Consider the following 16,452-nt stretch of genomic DNA (forward strand, 5'->3'; position numbering starts at 1 on the left):
AAAACATGATTTACACAATGAAAGAGAGATAGAACAGATACAAATAGTACTAATGTCTTGACACAGATTCGATGGAGATCTACTTGCTAGACAGAATGAATTTGATGGTAAAAAGAGCTTCCCACTCAAGCTTACTCTACCGGTAGCAGGGATCTTTGCACAGAGCTTCCGATCAGAAGTTTGGCAGGTTGGATCTAAGATTCACCTCTCAGCCTTATCTCGTCTTCTTCCCGGAATTCTTCTCTTAAGCACTCAGCTCAGCCTTCTCTCTACAATCTAGCAGCACTTAGCCCCGTATCAAGTAGCATATTTTTCTCTGAAATTAATGGGGTATTTATAGGTGTAGATCTTTGACTCTGGCCTTGTGGTCGCCACTCATGGTTATGGTAATTCCGAAGATGGAGGGATATTATTCCTTCTGTTATGCAATCAGACCGTCAATTCTGCACAACCGTTAGTTGTACATGTGTCTCAATCCTCCACTCTTGCATTGCTCAGCTGCATCTTTCGATCATAGGTTCGCATGCAATGTTTGTTTTTATTACTGCATGCGGTTGAAACACAGCTCTCGGATCGACTGTCGTATTATGCCGCCATTGCAGTATTCGTCTCTTCATTGTTGATTGACGGGCGCAATGTGACAGAGATGGGTTGACTAGTCTCTCGTGAGCCTTGAGCGCAAGCGTTGACTTGGTCTCCTGCAAAATAGAGTAAAGTTTGGCTTGTCTTCCATCTTTTTGATGTTAGTGGGTGTAATCGCAAACATTTATAATTATCGCAATACTAGGTTAATTTTCATACAATTAGCGCATAATTACTAACTTTTGGCTGCAAGATCTAGATAAGGTGGCATAAATAACTTGTATTTTTACAAGTTATCACACCTCCAAATTTAGATATATGCTTGTCTTCAAGCATATCTTCTACTAAGGCAATCATGCTCCATTCCTATCCTATATTTTTGCGATGATTGGTTGCTCCGAATGTTACACTTAGACACTTTTCTAGTTTTCAAAATAGAAATTTTATCTCTTCTTTATCAAAACAACTTGCTGTATCTGTATGCGGTGAGTCAAAACTTTGCGTCATTTATTCACTTTAGAGACAGTTGATCATAGTTACGCTCTTCGTTTTGGCTTGTCCCCAAGTGTGTCATGCGAACATCCAACTACGGTTGTGTGCCATTTTCAACTTTAACTCATGACAATCAGAGGAGTTGTCCCTTGCACTCTTTTTATTTTTCTCTTGTTTATACTACATTGTTCTTGGAAACCCACCTTCGTTTTGGCTTGCTCCTACGGGTGTCATACGAATATCCAACTACGAGCAGACTCCTTTCACAACTAAACTCTTATCAGGTTGGGAGCAGTTTTGAAATTTTCCCTTGTGCTGACATTGAAGTTTTGCATAACTTAATATATATATATATATATTTTAAATGGACGCATTTTCTTAAATACTGCATATTTTTTATATTATCTGCCCAGACCTTCCTCACCCCCAATTTTAAAGATGAGCAAAGTCCTCATTGCGTTGTTTGGATAGACTAAACAAACACTTAAAAGAAAATTTCAAAAAGAAGGTGTGAGCAGAACTTTGAAAGATAAAAGGGAAAGTATTGCTAAAGAAGATTAACTAAGTGTTAGTCAGAATTTACTAAGTATGGGAAATGTTTCTAAGTGTAAACATATAATACATCATAGCAACGCAATGAAGATCGTAAAAATAAAAGACTAAGAATGTCACAAAAATTAACAAAGGAAGGTTATGATTCTGTACGGTCACCTTGTCTTTGTATGCATCTTGCATCATCGCATAGGGAAAAAAGTAGAGACTTAGGAATAAGCTTTATGGACATTACTGCATTTATCACATGCGTCCTAGAACTAGGAGTACCGCATTTGCATTGGAAAATGATTTGCTATCGCATGAGTATAGCATGATCGCATAGTCTGACGTATTCCCAGGTAACGATAGCTAAAGACCTTAACAACCCGTTCCTCCGCATACTTAGTGTATCTACCAAAGAATCAATCTTTTCTCAACTCCACCACATTTTTTATACCGCAAACAACAACTTAAAACAACTCTTTGATTTAGTGGTTACCACAAGTCTTCTTAAAAATTATCACCGCATACCGCTTTCCCTAGTCCCTGAGTTCGACTCTGGACTTACTAGAAAACTTAGTGGATTTTATACTTAGATTCTGCTAAGAAAACTTGTTGCTCAACGCATTTCCATCATCGCATTTCCTTCCATAATTTCACCACATAAAATAATGCATTAGTCCCCAACATGAATGATCAGGATCAGACCATCTGTGACAAATCACAACACTTGTGATCATTCCATAAAGCGGGCCACATCCATAGCGTTACCAGGATAAAATAACACAGCATCAAGTTATTGGCACCGTTGTCAGGGACCTCGACAATTCAATGTGCTAACGGTAATTTTTTTGATTTATTTACAGCTCTCAATCTCTTACGAATTACGACCCGAAGATTGAGAGGACGTTTCGACGAAGATTTAGAGACAGTTGCCAACAACAATAACCAGATAAAGATGATATGATGGAGCAGCCTGGAAACGGAGCACCAAACGAAAATATTGTCATGGTGAATCCAATTCTACTGGCAAACGATCGCAATAGTCCCTTTCGGGACTATGCATCGCCAACCTCTGCGATTTCTCTCCAAGAATCATGAGGCCTGTCCTTGATGGATCCCGATTCAAAATGAAACCAATGATGCTGCAGATGATCCATACTGCTGGATAGTTCGGAGGAAGATGTGGCGAGGACCTCTACGCCCACCTCTGGAGCTTCATAGAAATCTGCAACACTTTTATGTTCCTGAATATCTGTACTGAAGAAGTTCGACTAACTTTGTTCCCATTTTCTTTGTGCGATCAGACACGAAAATAGGCTTACTCTCTCGAACCGAGGGAGATCACTTCTTGGGAATAAGTCGTAGAGAAATTTATGAAGAAATATATCCCACCCATTGGGAATGCCAAAAGAAGGAAATTAATAACCAATTTTGAACAAGACATGGATGAATTGCTCAGCGATGCCTGGGCGAGGTTTAAGATGCTGGTAAGGGACTGTCCATACAATGGATTACCAGACTACTTGCAAATGGAGATCTTTTATCACGAATTAAATCCTGCTTCGCAGACCGCTGCCAATGCGGCAGCCGCTGATGATCTACTAGACAAAACATATGACGAGACCAAGAACATCCTCGATCTCATCTCTAAAAATTACGAAGACTGGAGAAAGAGCGATCAGAGATTGAGAATAAAGGATAATGATGCAAATAATGGTGCTATCGCATCACTTCAGAATCAGATGACTATGATGATGAACCTAATTCAAGGAATCGTAATCAATAGCCTTACACCACATAGTGGGCAAGTAAACGCAATTAATCAGACTACCACAAGGTGTGCGACTTGTGGTGAAGGACATGCATGGAAGAATGCCCGCAGAACCCACAGTCTATTTATTTTGTGAAAAATAATCGATTCTTTAACACCTACAATCCTAGGTGGAGAAATCACCTCAACTTTGCGTGGAAAAATCAGCAACAAAATTTCCAATCAGTGGGGCAAAAAGAAGAGCCACCTGGATTTTTCCCGTGAAACAACAGTCAGACGAGTAGTCAAGCCAGTAGTTCGCAACCATAAGTTTGTTGAAGCAGTATATCGAGAAGAACAAAACTGTGCTTCAAAACCAAGCGACGTCCATCCACAATCTGGAATTACAGATGAGTAAGATTGTGAGCGAACTCAAGAACAGACCGCAAGGGGCCCTGCCGAGTTCAATAGAACTCCCATGCAACCCAGGGGGATCAGGTGAAGAGTAATGTCAAGTTGTGACATTGCAGAGTGGAAAGACTATGGTGGGGGAGAAGAAGAAGCCTAGCCGAACTGCTCTAATTGTGCTGGAACCGGAGATTGCAGTGACTCGAGAAGAAGAAAGAGAAAAAAAAAGCGATAAGAGTCAGAGATTGCGTGCTACATCAGAGCCAAAAGAATTAGGGGACCAATGATATTAATAGTTGCCACCTTTCCCGCAGAGACTCAGAAAGAAGAAGAATGACAAGGTACAGTACCAACGCTTCATGACTAGTGTAAAACAATTGAATATTAATATTCCATTCACTGAAGCGATTGAGGAGATCCCACAGATGCGAAGTTTATGAAGGATATGGTAACCAAGAAGAGAAACACTGGTAAGTTTGCCACCAAAGATAGCGATCCTGGGAGTTTTACTATACCTTGCTCCATTTGGAGGATTGTACATCGGGCAAGCATTGTGTGACCTTGGAGCCAGCATCAACTTGATGCCTCTGTCAATCTTTAAGCAGTTGAATGTGGGGCATCTTGTGCCCACGACCATGACTCTCCAACTAGCAGATAGATCTCTAGTGCATCCAGAGGGGAAGGTGAAGAACGTGCTGGTTACAATCGACAAATTTATATTACCAGCCGACTTCATCATCTTAGATTACGAAGCCAACAAAGATGTGCTAATCATCCTGGGGCGACCGTTTTTATCAACAGGTCGTGCCCAGATTGATGTGCACAAATGAGAGATCACCTTGAGCGTGAAAGGACTGAAGCTCAAGTTTGACATCATTCGTACCATGAAGTTTCCTGACGAAGAAGACCTGAATAAATCTGACGATGACCAGCATTTGAATGAAGAAGAAAAGTCTGACGATGAAAACGAAGATGAGGATGCGATCGCATCCATTGTTTCATGCAATGCGATCATAGAAAAAACAAACAAGGAAGATGAGATGATCGAAACCAAAGAAGAAGAGCCAATAGTAAATGAAGAAAGAAAAACAACGTAACCGTCCTTAAAAGAACCACTAATAATAGAGATGAAGACCCTGCCTAACCACCTAAAGTATGCATTTTTGGGGCAGAATGAAAAGTTGCCAAAAATTATTTCCTCTAAACTTAATGAAGACCATTAGAATGTGTTGCTAAGCATTATGAGAAAATATGTGCGAGCAATTGGATGGACACTTATAGACATTCGAGGAATTAGCCCCGCATACTGTATGCATCGAATTCGTCTCGAAGAAAACCACAAGGGATCGATCGAACATCAGCACAGACTCAACCCTGTGATAAAAGAGGTTGTTAAGAAGGAGATAATCAAGTGGTAAGATCCGGGCATCATTTATCCGATAGCAGACAACACGTGGGTCAGCCCCGTGTAGTGCATGTCGAAAAAAGGTGGGATGACGGTAGTCCCTAATGCAAATAACGAGCTGATACCGTAAAAGACCGTCATCGATTGGCGTATTTGCATGGACTACCGCAAGTTGAATGCAACAACGAAGAAAGATCATTTCCCTTTACCTTTCATTGACCAAATGTTGGATCGTCTAACCGGAAATGACTTCTACTACTTTTTGGATGGATATGTCGGTTATAATCAGATTATGATTGCTCCCAAAGATCAGGAAAATACCACATTCACATACCTGTATGGAACTTTTTCTTTTTACCGCAAGCCATTCGACCTCTGTAATGCACAGAGCACGTTCCAAAGATGCATGATGGCCATCTTTTCAGAATATCTTGAAGACTCTGTTAAAATTCATGGACGAATTCTCTGTCTATGGGCATACATATGAAGTCTGTCTTGCCAACCTGGACAAGATATTGAAAAGATATGAGGAGACGAATCTCATACTTAATTGGGAGAAATGCCATTTTATGATGAAGGAGGGCATTGTGCTGGGGCATAAGGTATCTCGGGACGGGTTGGAGATGGACAAGGCAAAAATAGAAGCAATTGAAAAGCTCTCACCCCCAACAAGTGTAAAGGCCGTAAGGAGTTTCTTGGGGCATGTTGGATTTTACAGACGTTTTGTCAAGGATTTCTAAAAAATAACACACCGCTGAGTACATTGTTGGAAGCCGATAAGAAATTTGACTTGATGATAATTGTCGCAATGCATTCATGATTTTAAAGAACGCACCGACAACTGCGCTCGTACTGATCACGCCAGATTGGACGCTTCCCTTTGAAGTAATGTGCGATGCAAGCGGGTATGCGATGGGAGCAGTGCTAGCACAGAAGAGAAAAACAATACTGCATCCCATCGCATATGCAAGTAAGACTTTAAACCCTGCTCAGACTAACTATACCACCACAGAAAAAGAGCTGCTTGCGGTAATATTTGCATCAAAGAAATTCAAAGCATATCTGCTGGGAACAAAAGTACTCATCCATACTGACCACTCGGCGATAAAATATCTTATGACAAAAAAGGACGTGAAGCCGAGGCTGATTAGATGGGTTTTCCTCCTCCAAGAATTCGATATGGAAATAATTTACTGCAAGGGGATGGAGAACCAAGTTGTGGATCATTTATCCAGATTAGAAAATCCTGAGATTGACCGCAATGAGTCAGAGGTGAGCGCAGTGTTTCTAGATGAGCCGAATGCAAATATGAATGCAAATATTATTATTGGGATGAGCCGAATCTGTATAAGAGGAGGTCAGACCAGATTATGCGACTATGTATACCAAATGTTGCTCATCAATGCATATTATCGCAATGTCATGATTCACCATATGGTGGACACTTTGGAAGGCAGCGCACTGCAGGAAAAGTCTTACAAAGTGAGTACTATTTGCCAACATTATTTAAGGATACCAGAGACTACGTGATGAAATGTGACTGGTGCCAATGCACGAGTAACATTTCATGGAAACATGCGATGCCCATGAACATCATTCTAGAACTAGAATTGTTTGACGTCTGGGGCATTGATTTCATGGGACCACTCCCACCTTCGAATGGTCACAAGTATATTATGTTAGTCGTCGATTACATGTCCAAGTGGGTAGAAGCAATAGCATGTGCCATAAGTGATGCGGCAGTAGTCTCCAAATTCCATAAGAAAAATATTTTCACGCGTTTTGGCACTCCACGTGCCATAATAAGTGACGAAGGCTCCCACTTTGTCAATTACTCTATCAAAAATCTACTGTTGAAATATAATATCCTCTACAAAGTGGCCACCGCATACCATCCATAGATGAATGGTCAGGCTGAAGTGTCCAACCAAGAAATTAAGTTGATATTGGAGAAGGTGGTAAAGCCTTCGCGAAAAGATTGGACAACAAAGTTGGACGATGCGTTGTGGGCACACCAGACTACCTATAAAAAACCGATAGGCATGTCTCCGTATGCGTTGGTATTTGGTAAAGTATGTCATTTGCCATTAGAGTTGGAGCACAAAGCACTGTGGGCGGTGAAGAAGCTTAACTTCGACTTAAAAGCAGTAGGGGAAGTAAGAAAGCTACAACTGGTCGAGCTTGATGAGTGGAGAACGCAAGCTTATGAAAATTCCAAAATATATAAAGAACGAGCAAAACGTTCGGATGGCAGCTGACTATGTGGTAAAATCCTCCGTGTCAGACAAAAGATCTTACTCTTCAATTCACGACTACGGCTCTTTCCTGGCAAGTTAAAGTCACGCTGGTCCGGACCCTTTATAATTAAAGAAATATTCCAATATGGTGCAGTTAAGCTGATTACTGAGGAAGGGACCCGTACACGGCTATGGCTCTTTCCTGGCAAGTTAAAGTCGCGCTGGTCCGGACCCTTTATAATTAAAGAAATATACCATTATGGTGCAGTTAAGCTGATTATTGCGGAAGGGACCCGTACATTTAAAGTTAATGGGCAAAGAATCAAGGCATATTGCGGGGGTGATTTTCAGCAAGAAAAGACCTCTGTAGACCTGAGAAACCCATAATAAAGGAAAATGGAGTGGCCCCTGCGCTGGCATGCAACGGAAAAATTATCAGGGCCGCAAGTCTTCTGGAGTATCCTTTTGCTTACTTATGATTCATGAACTTTCATTACTACGATGTTTCAATTATTGTTTATCTATCTGTATTTTACTTCTTTTTTTAGAAAAAAAAGAAAAAAAGAAAAAAAGCAGCGAGAAAATTTTTGTTAACTTCTTTTTTATTATTATTTGACCCTCTCAATGTTTTCTTTGCACACAATCAAGGTACACGATTGCGGAGGCGCTACACAAAGTTGTAACTACTTTATTTTATCACCGCATTACAAAGAAAGAAGATCGCCGCAAAGCAGGATGCATTAAAAAATAATGCGGGCAACAGTGCAAATTTGGAGGTTGTATTTTTTCTTGACTTTATTCCAAATTCTGAACTATCGCATCGCATTTTAATTTTGAAAATTTTATCACCGCATCCTCTTTGCTTACCGCAATCATTTAACATTGATAAATTTAGTAAGTTACCACATGCTTTCTCTTTGCCAATTATGATTTCAATGATGAAACACATGCTTCTATTTTTTTTCATGTACACTAGAGTCAACTTAATTTTAGGACAGTCACCTCATGAAATATTTCTTAAAGTTAGTGGTCAGCTAGTTTTCTTTTAAACTGACCATTTACCAAACTTCCTAAGAACATCGCATTGGCTTCTTTCAATCTTTTGGCAATGAGGACATTGCCGCATTTTAAATTTAGGGGTGAGGTATTTATTTTCGACCTTGCTATTTTTAGCTCTACAAAAAAAATCATCATAACGTTGTGATTGGATCCTACTCGTAGTTGGATGTCCACATGACACACGTGGAGGCAAGCCAAAATGAAGGTAGGAATCCTAATCAACGCATAAACAAATGACCGTAACTCCGCTGCCGAGTAGGTATGAGTTTAGTATGAGACAGAGTGCCTTGCTCGTAGTTGGATATCCGCATGATACACATGGGGCAAGCCAAAACGAAGGAGAGACACTTGGATCTGCGCAAGGTCACAGAAAAATAATAATGTCAAAAATATGCAAGGATAAAAATCATTTAACACTCTAGTGAAAAAGTTTTTTTGAAATAAATCATGCGATGTCATGGAATCTAGTAAAGTCTTTTTGAAAGTTAAACTTGCGGTCCCTAGGTCTTAGAAATATTTTAAGAAGAAACTTGAATAAGAATTAAGGAAATTTTGGTGTATAGGATTTGAATGAATTATTCATGAGAAATCTAGGAAAAGAGATTGCGATCGACTTTCTAAAGTAAATCTTTAGCTTATGCTTGAGGATGAGCATTGTTTAAATTTGGAGTTGTGATAACGGGTAGAAATGCACGTTATTACAGTACTAAGTTATTAAAAAATACAGGTTTGCGTTGATAAAATATATAAGACTGCATCCAAAAAGCATTAAGTTCATGATAGTGTGGTCTCATGCATTCATTGCATGAAAACAGTTAACTTTTGTATTTTTATGCAGAACATGCATTGATGCAAGGCAAAAAATGCGACCACAAGAAATCAACGATCGAGCGCAGGGTTACCGAAAGGCTTTGCGGTGATTTATGCTTGTAAATATCTGCTCAAGAAGGATTGCTGCATAGAGCCAGCCCAACTTGGTGGACACATCTGGGTGAAAAGCATAATAAATCATGATGGGACAGAAAGTTGATGACGGTCTAGTCTGAATTAAGTTGACAAGCCGCTAACAAACTACTGTAGCAAGTACACTCAACTTTTCGATGACAAATATTCGGCACATCAGACCGAGAATTAATGTTATCCCATCAGTGAAATCATAAGAGAGCACCTCAAAGCTCTATAAATACCGAAGGCAACCTTCAGTGAAGGGGTTCGTTCGTCTAGTTCGATAGTTACATAAATTTCTCTATAGTTAGAAGTAGCCTTGTTCTTAGATTTTCTTTTATTTAAGGCGAAAGTGAGAGAAGCGAGATTGTGTCGAGAGATCGTTCCGGTGAACTTGGAAGAGTACCAGAAGCGTCAAGAGCAGAGAGAGGGCCAACTTCTATAGAAGCAAGAATATCTTTTGAACGGAATGAGTTGACAATGTAAAAGCCTTGGGAAGCAAGGGATTGCTACCAGGCTCTCTATCCTTATCTTCCATTGTCATTTTGTACTTAAACTTATCTATAGAAATGGAATTTACTTCTTTATATCTGTTCACTCTCTGTTTATTACGCATGAGTAGCTAAATCTGTCGAATGGGTTGAGAAGCACTTAGCTAGCATAGCTGGGGATCTTCATTCTATGTGATTATCTTGTATTATGTATGCATCATTCGTCCATTAGAGATACTCGGGAGGGTAGTCTAAGGATAGAATCTAGACTTGGAAAAGTCAAGTTAGAATCTAGACTCGGGAGAGTCAGATTAGAACACATAATCAAGAGATAGGAGCTTAGGAATAAGTACTATTTGCTATTAACGTATCGCATGCATCCTAGAGATAGGTTATGATTGTGTGTGGTCACCTTGTCTTAGTGTACATCTAGCATCATCGCATAGGGAAAAAAGTAGAGACTTAGGAATAAGCTCTATGGATATTACCGCATTCATCACATGCATCCTAGAACTAGGAGCACCGCATTTGCATTGGAAAATGATTTGCTGTCGCATGAGTATAGCATGATCGCATAGTCTGACGCATTCCCAGGTAATGCTAGCTAAAGACCTTCTTAACCCGTTCTTCTGCATACTTAGTATATCTACCGTAGAATCAATCTTTTCTCAACTCTGCCGCATACTTTTTATACCGCAAACAACAACCCAAAACAACTCTTTGATTTATTGTTAACTGCAAGTCTTCTTAAAAATTATCACCGCATACCGCTTTCCCTAGTCCCTGAGTTTGACCCTGGACTTACCAGGAAACTCAGTGGAATTTATACTTGGATTCTGCTGAGAAAACTTGTTGCTCAATGCATTTCCATCACTGCATTTCTTTCCATAATTTCACTACATAAAATAACGCATCAGTCCTCAACATGAATGATCAGGATCAGACCATCTGTGACAAGTCACAACACTTGTGACCATTCCATAAAACGGGCCGCATCCATAGCGTTACCAGGATAAAGTTTCCCTTCTATATCCATATACTACAGACCATTTTGATTATCACTTAAGACATGATCCACTTGTATGTCATCACATACATGCTTGAGTCACATACAGATAACCAGGGATTTTATGTTTATTGGTTTGTGGTAAAGCAAATAAAATAAGCAACTGAGCAAAAAACAAGATGTGAAGTAATAAATATCATATATTATACAACATAAGCGTTCGTACAAACTGTTTACAAACTATAGGACACGAAACTTTAGGGCATCAACCCTAACAAATTGTTCATTAATGGATCAGTGGAGACTTAAAGAGCTAGATGTATTACAGGGGTGAAACGATAATTTTGACCCAACTGTAATTACGAACAATCTTTGAAGGATCGACTTACTAATCATGCTTAAATCATGTGGACAGAAATATATCTACAGTGAAGAGAGTGTAGCTACTGGACTTTAGTGGAATGTTCCGGTAGTTAACAAATGTTGGTTAATTAGGTTAAAGAGTTTAGCCAGTTAATCCGAATCGTTGGAGCTTATGATCTGTAGGTCCATTAAGTCCCTCTGCTAGCTCATTTCAGACTAACCCTTATAACAGTATGACAAGTGAGTTTGAAGTGTTCATATTCGAATTAGAGAATAAGTGTTAAATATATGCAATATATTTAACGGTGTATCATTCAATTAGGAATTGATTGATAAAGAGAGAGCTAGAAATATTTAAATAAGATCTAAGTATCAAAACTATGAATAAGGATTCATCGGGATTAATGTTGGATTTAATAATTGAATATTAAATTAAAATATTTAATATTAATTTAATTTAAAATAATTATTTGAATTAATTTTGAATTAAATGGAATAATAAAAGTTGGTCAAAGTCAAATATTGACTTCATCAAGCTTTGAAGGTCAAAGGTCAAAAGTTGACTTCATTAAGTGGGAAATTCCAAAATTAGTTTTGAATTAATTTTGAGTTAAAATTGTATTTAATTAAAATTTGACTGAAGTTAAATATTGACTTCACTTAGTGGAAAGATCTAAGAATGAATTTTAGTGAAAAAAAATCCAACTTTTAGTGAGTTAGTGAGTAATTCATTTGGCAAAGTGGTGATTCCACAAAATGCCACTTATCCCACTAAATTGAGTGCATTTTGAAGTGTCAAAATTTGGTTAACTCAATTTTGCATAAATTGTATGTAATTACTCAATAAATAGGATGCTTTGATAGAGATTAAAGCTTCTTGCCCATTTGATGAATTTCAAGTTAGTTGAAAAATAAATTCTTCTTGGCAACTTTGAGATTCCAAAAGAGTTTTAGAAATTAAGTCCTCAATTCTATCTCAATTTCTATATTAAATTCATCCCTATCGCGAGATCCTATCATTTCGTTCTAAGGCCAGTAAATAGTCAGGAAAACTCTCGTGGTGGTTCACAGTCGGTTTGTGAAGAGATTGGAGCGAAATTGGTGGTCAATTCGGAACTATAAAAGTTGTATTCTTTAACTTTTCTTTTACATTTATTTGCATGCTTATTCCTTATAAATTAGCATAATTAGAGTTCTAAAGATCCATTTTACTTCCATTCAGCATATGCACGTTCCACGACAAGTAGTATCAGAGCATGCTTTTAGTACTCAATTATTGTTAATTTTGGAATTGGTGGGTAATTATTCATGTGATGAATGTATGTGTGCTAAAATGGATAGTTTCGAGTTTTGGCATCTTTTTTCTCTTCTGGTTTGTAATAACTATTATAATTGTCCAATGATTTATGGGCTTTAATAAGTGAAGAAGAGTCTGTAATTTGCTAAGAGTCATTAGAGTTGAAATTAGGTTGTAAATTTAAGATGTTCAGGACAAAGTACAAGCTGAAACCAAAACAGAAAACTGGTGCTCAAGCGTCGAGGAGCTAGTAATCATTGTCCGAGGAGCAAGTTCCAGTTCAAGTTGCTTTCACTTGGTTCAGGCCGGTTCAAAGAGTTCAGAGCAGTTTAAATCAAACTTCAAGTTATTATTATAATTAAATAAACCACATTAATTATGCATTGTGAATGTATGGATTAAATAATTTATCTGTTGTATGCATATTGTATGTCATGTAGATTTAAAATCCCACCATAGGATAAACATGTAGCATGCATTGAAAGTAAGCTACAATTGTTATAATGTATACTATACATGTTTAGGTTTCTATGAGTTATAATATAAGTTTTTATATTATTGCATGGAATGGATGATTATATAATTGTTATATAAAGCATATTAAATGCATATTATAGATTTATTGTCTTTTTTATAAGCGTTATAAAAAGAGATGAACTTTAAAATCTATAACAAAGATAAAATGCATACTCACCTAGAGTTAACAAATAACAACTTATTTAAAATAGTTAAAATAGGTCGTTATCTTGTAACATTTTGGTTACAAACTCACCCAGGCTAAATCCTGTCTAAGGTTAAATCCTTACTATTTCAATTTGGTGATATAAGGTAACTTGATATTAATCTTGAGCTAACTATGAACTCCTGTTTATTTGGGATTATCCTTTAATCTATATGGGTGAGAGTGGCTCAACAATACCGACTCAATAAGCCTCTCATTTAAGAGTAAGAACCGGTAGATAGTTGGAAACATAGTCCTATATGATGAAATTCACTCATGCCCCGATTTCAGGGTTAATAGATAGGTTGTTCTCTTAAATACTGACTCCTAGTCTTGAACAAGAGGCTCTGCCCTCTTTATGATTAAGTGGGACTCGGTTTAGTGGTAGGATCACAAACCAATCATTCATCAATGGATCAATGGAGACTTAAGGAGCAAGATGTATTACAAGGGTAAGATGGTAATTTTGACCCAACTGTAGTTACGAACATTTTGTGAAGGATCAACTAACTAATCATGGATAAATCACGTGGACAAAAATATATCTACAGTGAGAAAATTACAATCTATTGGGTTTTAGTAGAGTGTCTCGGTAATTAATGAATATTGGTTAGTAAGGTTTAAGAGTTTAGCTGGTTAATCTCAAATCGTTGGAGCTCATGAGTTGTAGGTCCATTAGTCCTCTGCTAGCTCATATTGGACTAAATCTTAGAATAGGGTGATGAGTGAGTTTGAAGTATTCATATTTGATGGAATAAGCATAAAATATATGCGATATATTTAACGGCATATCATTCGGTTAGGAATTGAATGAAAAAGAAAGAGTTGGAGATATTTAAATAAGATTTAAATATCAAAACTATGAAAAGGATTCATTGGGATTAATGTTGGATTTAATAATTGAATATTAGATTAAATTAATTAAATTATTTAATTAATTATTTAATTTAGAATTCATTTTTTGTATTAATTTTGAATTAAATGGAATTAATCAATGTTGGTCAAAGTCAAATGTTGACTTCACCAAACTTTGAAGGTCAAAGGTCAAAAGTTGATTTCATTTAGTGGAAAATTTCATATTTAGTTTTGAATTAATTTTGAATTAAAATTGTATTTAATTAAATTTGACTAAAGTCAAATGTTGACTTCAAAATAGTCAAAAGTCAAAATGTTGACATCACTTAGTAGAAAGATCTAAGAATGAATTTTAGTGGGAAAATCCAGCTTTTAGGGATAGCGAGTAATTCATTTGGCAAAGTGTTGATTCTACAAAATGTCACTTATCTTAGTAAATTGAGTGTATTTTGAAGTATCAAAATTTGGTTAACTTAATTTTGCATGAATTGCATGTAATTGCTCTATAAATAGGATGCTTTGATAGAGATTAAACCTTCTTGGTCATTTGGTAAATTTCAAGTTAGTTGAAAAATAAATTTTTCTTGCCAACTTAGAGATTCTAAAAGAGTTTTAAAAATTAAGCCTTCAATTCTCTCTCAATTTCTATGCTAAATTCATCCCTATTTTAGTCACTCACCGGATCCCACCATCCCGTTCTAAGATCGAAAAGTAGTTAGGAAGACTCTCATGGAGGCTCACAACCAGTTCGTAAGGAGAATAGAGTGTAATTGGTGGTCAATTTGGAGCTACAAAGGTTATATTCCCTAACTTTTCTTTCACATTTATTTGTTTACTTATTCCTCATAAATTAGCCTAATTAGAGTTTTAAATATTCGTTTCACTTCCGCTGCGCATGTGCACATTCCAATAGAATGAATCACATCTAAGGTTTAATGAAGCTACAAAGAGTTGAACAAAAAGTAGATTGAGACTTGAATTTCTCTTAAGACTGGCTATGATCGAGTGTAATCATGGTGTTGCATAATTGGAAAAGTACAACCATTGACATTTCGCATGCTTTAAGGGCTTGGTATATATTTATATATTATTTTAGTTTGAAATTTTAACTTTTTGATTATATAATTTTTATATTATATTGAATTATGAAATATGTATGTTCATATATTATTTTAATTTTAAAACTTGAAGTTTGAAATTTAAAATTTTCATTTTTCATTTTAATTTTTTAGTACACTTAGAACCCATTATAATTTTGTTATATATAATTTTTTTTTTTTGCTTTATATATAATCATGCATATAGCCTCACGTTCATCTTCTACAACTAATATTTACGAAAGAATATAATTGGGTTGGATATAAATCAATGTTATTTAAGTGAATGGTTTGCATAAGATACGACATTGTAAATTAAATTTGGACAACATTGGAATAATAAATAATTGTATTATTGTTTTTAATTTTGCATCAAAATTTATTTGTATTAAATAACATAAAATCTTTAATATTGTTCTCTTTTAATATATTTTAATGCATTCTATGTATCTTTTTATATTATATAACTAAATTATATTTAACCTTTTTTAAGAGAAAAAAAAGGGGAAAAAAGATAAAAAAAAAAATAATTATCAAAACAAGTTTTTTGTTTTTGTTTTTGCTTTTTTTTAAAAAACAAGAAAAAAAAAACAAAAATAGTTACAAAACATATTTTTGTTATAGATGGTAGAAAACAAAAATAAATAAATAAATAAGAAAGTAAAAATATTATCAAACAAGATTTAAAATTCAAGTTTTGGGGATAATATCATCTTTTAAGAAACCAATTTAATCTAATCAATAATCATTTATGAAGGTGAGATGATGTTCGAAAAATTGTTATTTCTAACCTAAGTAGTTTTTGAGGGGGCAAAACTAACCTCATTTTCAAAAACTTCTTTTTCTAATATCTTTTTTACTTTTTAAAATTTTAAATAGAAGACCCCACGTAATGAAAATATCATTTGATCCTTCATTAAAGTATCTCCAATTTCACTATCACCTATGACAATGTGTACCCAATTTCAATTTTAAAACTTAAATTTCAATTTTCTATTTTGTTAGTCTCCATGTTTTTGACAAATTTCAACTAATATTTACGGTTGATTTATTGTTATTTTTAAAAGAACAAATCTGAGAACTAAAAGTTTCGTTGGGATTTTTAGTAATTGAAAAAAATATATTGTTGGTCACTAAATTTTTAAAAGGTATATTTTGGTCTTGAAGATTTGAGAAATAGGTTTAAAAAGTCCCTAGGATTAGTTTT

The sequence above is a fragment of the Benincasa hispida genome, chromosome 11, assembly GCF_009727055.1.
Source record: "Benincasa hispida cultivar B227 chromosome 11, ASM972705v1, whole genome shotgun sequence".
Classification (NCBI taxonomy): domain Eukaryota; kingdom Viridiplantae; phylum Streptophyta; class Magnoliopsida; order Cucurbitales; family Cucurbitaceae; genus Benincasa; species Benincasa hispida.